General features: G+C 46.0%; 1 pseudogene; it reads right to left on the bottom strand.

The window, feature by feature from the left end:
• Nucleotides 1-4,060: 4,060 nt before the first annotated feature.
• LOC136619089 (B-cell CLL/lymphoma 9-like protein pseudogene) lies at nucleotides 4,061-7,807 on the bottom strand (annotated as a pseudogene).
• Nucleotides 7,808-8,328: the final 521 nt, after the last annotated feature.

The raw sequence follows: 8,328 nt of genomic DNA, 5'->3' as shown, positions 1-8,328 counted from the left end.
CCAGAGTTGCTGCTGCATCACATTGTTGATTCATGTTCAGTCTATGATCTATTAATATACCCAAGTCTTTCCCACATGTGCTGTTTAGCCCAATTCATTTCATTCTGTTTTTTTTTTTTTTTCATTTTTCTTGCCCAGATGTACAAAAACACATACATTAAATTCATTTAATGAGACCCTTAAATCTTTTAAGTCAACTAGACCCAAGCCCCCATTTGAAAAGCTATTAAATGAGGGGACTTCCATGTCCAGAAAAATTGTGAACCTTCATAAACAATCCATAACCTCTTCACTGCTTACTAAGCCTACCTTTCTTATTTCCTGGGAAAAGGAACTGAACATATGACTTTCTTCTGAGGACACAAAATTAATTTTAATAACAGCCTATGGCCTACCCTCATGTATTCTTCTGCAGGAGAGTCATTATAAGCTTTTAGTGAGGTGGTATAAAACTTCACAATGGCTCTTTGCCTACAAATTGGCCCCACATGGTAGGTGTTGGAGATGTGATGCAGCAGTAGGCTCCTACTTGCACATCTGGTGGGAATGCTTCATCACTGAATCAACAAGGGGGGTGGGTTGAGGCTCAACAGGGGGGGGGGGGGGGACAGGCTGAACCAGATGGGCATTGTCTTCATTCTGCCTAACATACTGCGTGATATTGTGCCCTTTTGGAAAGAAGTAGGAAAGGTTCTGCAGAACCAGCCACCCGGCTTAACCATTTCAGCAGACATGATTTTCCTCTGGAGACCTTCTACAGGCTTTCACCCATTGAAAAACAGATTGATTCCATTCCTGTTGGATGTGGCAAAGGCCTTGATCCCCTTGTATTGCCTTTAAAAATTACTTACTTCCCTAACTCAATGGGGAGATAAAGTAGACCTAATTTACAACTTTGAAGAACTTTTAAGTTGTTCAAAGGGCACCCATGATGGATTTGTGCAGAAATGGACCCCCTGGCAGTCCCTTAGGCAGAGGTCCTAGGAGATATGATTATTTGCTGCAATTATGGACATGATAACCGGCTGGGCGGTGGAGTGGTCTCCCTGGTTCTTTGGAACAACATTGTATTCAGTATTGGATGTTGCGGCCTCAGATATAAACATGGACAATTGTGACCTGGGTGGACCTGACTAAGAATGAGTCTGGAGTTGTATGTGTATATCTCAGGGCTCACTTTTTCCACTTCCTGCCCCCCCCTTCCTTTCTCGCTTTCCTTATAATTTGAAAATATGGGCAGGCACTGATTGGTAGTCATAATAATGATTGTTTTACGGTGAGTGTCTAACAATGTAATTGTATTTGCCTGTATGTTTCCGAAGTTCCAAAGATGGGACTGTGATGAGTCATGCTTATTTTATTTGGTGTTATGTATAGAAAATATGGAAAATACCAATAAAACTTGATTAAGAAAAAAATGAGCCTCACACAGAGCCATTGATAGAAAATGAAAAAGTTATGGGGTCAAAAGTCGGTGACAGAATTTTTTTAATATTTTGAAGTAGCACTAGAATAGAACCCAATATAAATTTGATATCGCTGTAATCATAGTGACCAACAGTATAAGTATGTGCTTTATGTGCTTACTGCATCGGAAACGCAGTACAAATGAAACTGCCAACATGATGTAATTGCACTTTTTTTCTCCACTTCACTTTATTAAGTAATTTTTTAAAGTTTTCCAATACTTTTGTATGGTATGTTTAATGGTAATATAGAAAAATACAACTTGTCCCACACAAAATCAGCCGGCATGAAGCTATGCCACCAGAAAAGTAAAAAAATTATGATTTCTGGAAAGTTGGGAGGAAAAAGTAAAAACAAAGATACAAAAAGGGTTACAATAGGAAGGGGTTAATGTTATGGCTGATGTTCTTGTATCGACTCTTAGCTGCTTTATGCAATTACTTTGCCTAAATGTTAATCTGTAAATTAAGAGCATTCATCTAGGTGACTCTTCCTCTAATACCGGGGTGCAGTCACTACCGATAATGCAGTTTTACACACATTTTTGAATTTCGTGTTTGAACTCCACTATCTAATTCTAGGTGATGAGAATATCTGTACTTACCCAAAACACCTGAAAATCTCATTTTTATCAGTAAATATCCCATAACTGCATTTGACAGGTTTTGTAGAAAGTTGTATTATTCCACCGAGCATCAGATCTCCCGATTCTGTCATGTGCTGCAATCCTCCGATCAGTTCTAATTTGCACGCACGCTCCATAACACGTCTACCATCAATAAGAGTGAGGATCAGAAACAGGATGTATGTACCACGCAGAGCCATTACCTGGTCGGAGACAATCACAATTATACTGGTTAATGACATCACATTCTATTAATTTTTCCACATCTGAAAAAAATCAGATTTTGTAACAGATTTGGTGCTGATTTTCCCTGCGGTGATCACTCCCTGAGTTGTAATGAATGAATTCAGAGGTGAAAATCCACAGCATGAGCATCTTACGCTATGAATGTGTTCTGCCCTGAGTAGGTTTTGCTAAAATCCCATTCACTTACATTGTACTCTACATTGCCGGGCATTCTGCATCCAAACTTCCACAGCAATTCTACTCTGTGTGAACTCACTTATAGGGGTTTGTGGAGTAACAGTAAAAGTTGTGCAGGGCGCAACTCTCCAAAGGATGAAGTATGAGGTTACTAGGAAATAAAAGGTGTCAGAAAAGCATCTCATCATTCCACAGTAAGGGCTTGGTCAGACAAGCGGTTTTTTTGTGCACGAATAGGGGCACAAAAAAAACACCACTCGCATGTGGAAAATGCGCAAGAACAAAGCTAAAGGCATGTTTTACAGTTTCATATAAATAGTGAGTCATATGATGGAATTATGCGTGGCCCGCAGCATAGCAGTGTATAATGTGGTGAACCGCCAGATCTTCATCCCAAAACAGAGTATCCGTGTCCAGCCCACTGCTAGCTGATGTAAAATGGGGACAATTATGGCTGCGCTTCATTCTGCTTCTGGTTCTACCAGGATTTGCAAGACAATTACTGGATTTGAAGACATGTTGTCGGGAGATGATATACTTTTTGGCTGTTTGCTGTGGGGCACATTTGGGGAGTCGATTGAGACCCCAAAAAAGGCGCCTAGTGACCTTCCTAGTGACCAACCTAGTACTATCAATAGTGCTGCTGCATTCAGGAGGAGTAGGCAAACTAGAAGGTTCTGGGTGCATTTGATGGTGTCGCAGCATAACCGTATTGGGCAATGTTTCTCCCATTAAGTAGACTTAAGGTGCCACCCAGAAAACTCATTGCTTTTTGTTGTTTGTTGGCCATTATGTTCGATGAACTTCTGGAGGAGGTGGGTTCTGGTATAACCCACAGAGATACCACCATGTGTGAGTGCTGAGCAAAAACTCTGGGTCAATCTGCGGTAAGTTCATATGTGCCCCAGTGTTACAAGATGCTTATGTTTACATTTCTTTTCTCTTTTTTTTGCCTGCTCTCTGTTGGATTGTGTTCTTTTGCTTGCCTTTTTTTGCCAGCAGCCTTAAATGCTCCATGGGACAATTTTAGACCTATAAATGAACCACTATAATAGGCTCCATGTACTCGGGACATATCTTTTGCTTTTAAACCCGTGTGTTTTTTGGCCATTTGTTTGTCTAAAAAAAAAATAAATAGCAAAAACGCAAACAGTGTTGCAAATGCCCTTTTTGGACTAAAGGCTGAATTCACATGTGTGGTTTTGTATGCACTGAAAGCTGCACCCGAAACTGCATTGGTCAAACCTTGTGGCTTTGTGAAATGTTTGTTATCAATTCTTGCCAAAAACACACACAGTTGCAAATGTCCTTTTTTTTTTTTCCGGCTAACAAATAACGCAATCGGTTTATTACAGAAAGATACTTTTATGCCCGATCAACCTTTAAAAAATGGTTCACCGATTCCCGCTCCTAGTGGTCGACACAAGATCACATTCTGCTTTTCAAAAGACATTTTCTCTTAACCTGCTAGGTCCTCTATGTTGGCCTACACCGAAGCCGAAGTGAACTCTAGTTTAGTAGGATCTTCTGTTCGGCAAGAAGATGAGAGGTTGTGCTGAGAAGCTGGAGTTCTCCTCCACTCGTAACCACTATGTTATTAAGCAAACACCGCAGCTCAGAAGACGCAATCAAAGGTGGACAATCTGACTGACATATTTGTTTTGCTTTGGAGATTCTGATAAAGGAATATGGAAGCCGCCGTAGACTGTTCAACCTCGAGAGCCATCTTTAAATGGAATCACAAAAGGAAGACCTGGGTTGGTGCTAGTGCGTCTCTGCCACTAAAATGGTAAGTGTCCTGGTCCTGGGATGTAGGTATCTAAGGATACACTACACTGTCTCAGTTGGTGTCCAACCATCATGCTTTGTTGTGCATGCAAATGCCCACCAAGAGCCCCCTGTGGTGACAACATACCCGAACTCTGGGGGTACATTTCTCCTGACACACTCTGCTGCTTCATTAGCATGAAGTTCTGTTGCACTGTCTGAGATGGAGGCGCCATTCCTGTCCTGGGGGGGTTGTGAACTCCCTTTAGGAAAGTACTGCAGAGTACTACTTGGCTTTTCTGATGGCATGATACGAGACAAGTTGAATTCTGGAATACCACTGGGTGATGGTCGGATCACGTCTCCTAATTCTGGGTCTGTGAGTACGGCAGGAAGACTGGGGCCATAGGGTTCTGATATCCGGGTTGGCAGACAGGGTTGGTTAGGCGTTTCATCTGGATAGTTTTGCTGCATGGAATTATTCCCACCTACTTGTAATAAAGGTGGATTGTGTGGAGGCCCAGGCTGCAGGCGGGGTGGAAAGACTAATGGGTTGGAGGACATCATTTGTGATCCAGGACAGCAAGAATCCTGGGTCACTGAAGGAATCATCAAAGGTGTTTGAATAGGGCCAATCGATTGGTGCATGGGAGGACCTGGCGAGTTCACCATTGAAGGAGGGGGTTCATGGGAGAGTGGTGGCTGTCCTTGAAGACCAATGTTTCCAACTGGGCTATGTGAAGAACTTAAATTCAAATGCAGAGAAATCGGAGGATTCATCCCAGGACCTTGCTGACTACCAGGGGGAAGGAGTATCCGGTCCGGTAGGAGTTCATCGTCAGATGTAGCAATTGTTTTAATTGCATTGTGATACAATGGAGTGGAACTAGGCATGGCGTACTTGGACATCTGTGACATCATCAAGGATAATGGATTCTGGGTCGGTACCCCATCTTGAACTACCATTTTCTGGCCACCGCCTGTCATTCCACTGCCATTTTGCATTCGTGCGGTCCGAGCCAGCTCTTCCGATCCTACTCCTGCTTGGGAAGCTATTAGCTCGTTCCTCATTTACTGGGACAATAACATCTGTTGGTGGGGTGTCATCTGAAGATTAAGGTTCATATTCATGTTGACAGTCATGTTCATATTGAGGTTTCCACCTCCTCCTGCTGCTGACTCCAGTTCCCTGCCTGGTCCTGTAAGCCCCATGGTGGGACTAACCATATTTCGGGACCCTCCAAAATCCATGCCCAGGGTAGGTGCACTACTCAATCCATCTCCTTGAAACATAGAAGGGTCACCAGGATGCTGCTGCATGATCACTCTTTCGATATCTAGTTCTTGACCACCAGGTACTGACAACTGCCTCTGCATAACAGGCGATCGTTTCTCTAGTAGCTGTTGTCTCAAAAACTCATCCCGGAAATGAGGATTCAAATATCTTTCCACCTCTCCTTGACCTCCCCCAGGGTAGGTCATTCCACTTTGCGGAAAGCTACCTTGCCCTCCACCACCCATTGGTGTCATATATTCAGGCCATCTGCCTGATCTCTGCATGACTCCCATGTTGTCCATTGGTATATTTTGCATGAGTCCATATCTACCAAGAAATCTTGGACCTTGTAATGTCATCCCAGCACCTCTTAGTTGCATGGCTTCCTGGCCCTCTAAGGATCCAGGAAACCGATTACCAACCCACTGTTCACCAGGCTTGTTCTGGTATGGTGGCGGAGGTCCCCTGAGCATCATATCAGCTGCTGGCCGCCCGTGTATCGTCATGTGCTCTTCCTTCCTCCTCTTTTCGGCATAATATTCCTCCTGCAGTTTTCGCTATGCCACCTGCTCTGGTGTAAGACTGTCCTGTCCCAACTGTTGCATCATAAGACTCATTTGATGATCCATGTCTGGCCCTGATGGAGGGCCTCCCATTTCTTGCTCCATTCCTGCACCTCTCAAACTTTGCGTCTGTGTGATCATATATTGCAAGGGCTCTTCATACTTTCTTACTGGAGTCGGTGGGTTTGAAGGGACATGAGGGGGAGGATGAGAAGGTACAGATCCTTCTACTGGACTTGTGTCATGCCTTGAAAATGACTCGCTATCAACACCACTTCGAAGTAACAACCTTTCTATGTCTCGCAAAGTCTGAAGAGATCGTTCTCGGTGCTCAAGTTGCTCTCTTGAAAGACTGTACGTTCAGAGTCACAGCGGTCTCTTGTGTACTTTCCAGAAGTTCAGGGTCTTCGACAGGTAAGGGGGCAGTAGCTGCAGGTGGTGGATTCCGGTGGCTACTGGCGGGTGGTGGTATTGAGTGGCTGCTGGCAGGACGACTGTTATTTTCCACCGTATTTGGGGTCAACTCTTGTCTTGCCTCTTCCACGGCTGCTTCTGTTTGTAGCACATTGGGAGGAGCTGGAATAGGAGTGCCTGTTGGGTGATTGGCTGGTGCGGGTGAAGTAGAAGGTGGTAGTGGGGGCACAGAATCCTCTCCTGCTGTATTGGGAGTGCTAGGCGGTTTCTGGAGAGTATCCTCATCTAGCTTGGCGCGAGGAACATTTTGCTGGTGGTAAAGCAGAATGGAATCTGCACGGCCCTGTAAGACACCCTCAGCCGCCGTGTTTGCCAAGTATGTGTTGAAGACATAAACGTATTGTGAGGGAGCCTTGGAGGAAAGCCCGGGCCCTCCTCCCTCCACAGCTCCGCTCTGGCCACCCCCGTGGGTCGTGCTGGAAGAACTGGAGTCATTGAGTCCTGGAAGGGACGCTGATCCTGATCCGGGCATGGTAGGAGCGGATATTGCAGAATCACCGACACTGCAGTTGCGAGCGACCAGGAGGCTCTTCTTATCCTCCTCGCTGTCCGGGCCGAACACCACTCATCTCCGCTGTACTGCTGCTTGCGTTCCAGCACACACCGCCGCTTGCTGCGAGGGGGCAGCTCTCCTTTTGGTTCGGGGTCCACGGAGGGTGGTCCCGGCTCTTTCAGCTCTGCTGCCTCTGCGGCTGGCTCTCTTTGCCCGTTCCCATGGTTCGGACCCTGGCTCGGAGTGGTTTTCAGCCCACTTGGCGACATGTGATTGGGTTTGGGGCTAAGCAGCCCGGTCCCTTTGGATCCTTGGCTCACATTTGCAGGCTGCGGTTGGCCACCGTTGCTCGAGGTCTTCTCATGATTGCTCAGTTTGCTTTCAGAGTGCATTTGATTGGCAAAGAATTACACGGATAAGAGGGACGTCAAAGACCTCCTCACTGCTCTCCCCCGCGGCCTCCCATCCTGGCTCTCCGGCCTCTGGTAGGGAAGCTTCCCCTCAGCAGCCGCAGCTCGGGGGCTTCGGTGAAGAGGGAGCCGCAGCTGAGGTGAGCACGGTGCCCCCTCTCATCCTGCCCCCTCCTCCGAGCTGCAGGGCACGGCGGGCATTTAACCGGGCTGCCCGGTGTCGGGGAGAGATCGGAGGGGGACCCCGGCAAGGATGATCCCCCTCCCCGCAGGACTGATTACCCCGCTCCGGGGGCTTCTGTGCTCCGAGGTGGGAAGACACTGGCTGCGAGAGCCACTGTTGCAAATGTCCTTTTTGGGGCAGTTTCTAGTGCCCACAAATGGAGCTTGTGTGAATGGAGGAAATACAGTGTTCTTGTAAAATGACACACACACACATGGCGTCACCATGCAGCTATTGTAGTGATTTTTGTTATTATGGCTGCCTGATTGACAGTTGAAAACAAGTGCGTGTCTCTACAGGCCTTAGCCCCTGAGCAGAAGGGCCATTCTAGCATTGCACAATTTTCTGGGCCTGGCTAAATGTGTATCTGTGAATGTGTAACGTGAATGGCTTGTCTGTTTGGATCTGGATGTGTGAAACGGCTGGCTGGCCCTACTTCCACTTTCACGTAGACTTGTTAACAATCGGTATGGCTCTCTTGATTCTTCATCAAAATCTTGAGCAAAGGTACTTTGAGTGGCCACCAGTCTGGGAAAGGATGATGGTATGTGTTTGCTTCAGCTGCCGTACTAAATGTTGGTTGTGTTTTTTAACAGATATTGGCCAC

This window comes from Eleutherodactylus coqui, chromosome 1 (assembly GCF_035609145.1).
Source record: "Eleutherodactylus coqui strain aEleCoq1 chromosome 1, aEleCoq1.hap1, whole genome shotgun sequence".
Taxonomy (NCBI): Eukaryota; Metazoa; Chordata; class Amphibia; order Anura; family Eleutherodactylidae; genus Eleutherodactylus; species Eleutherodactylus coqui.
The sequence above is the reverse complement of the archived record's forward strand: the minus strand, read 5'-3'. Positions and strand labels throughout refer to the sequence as shown.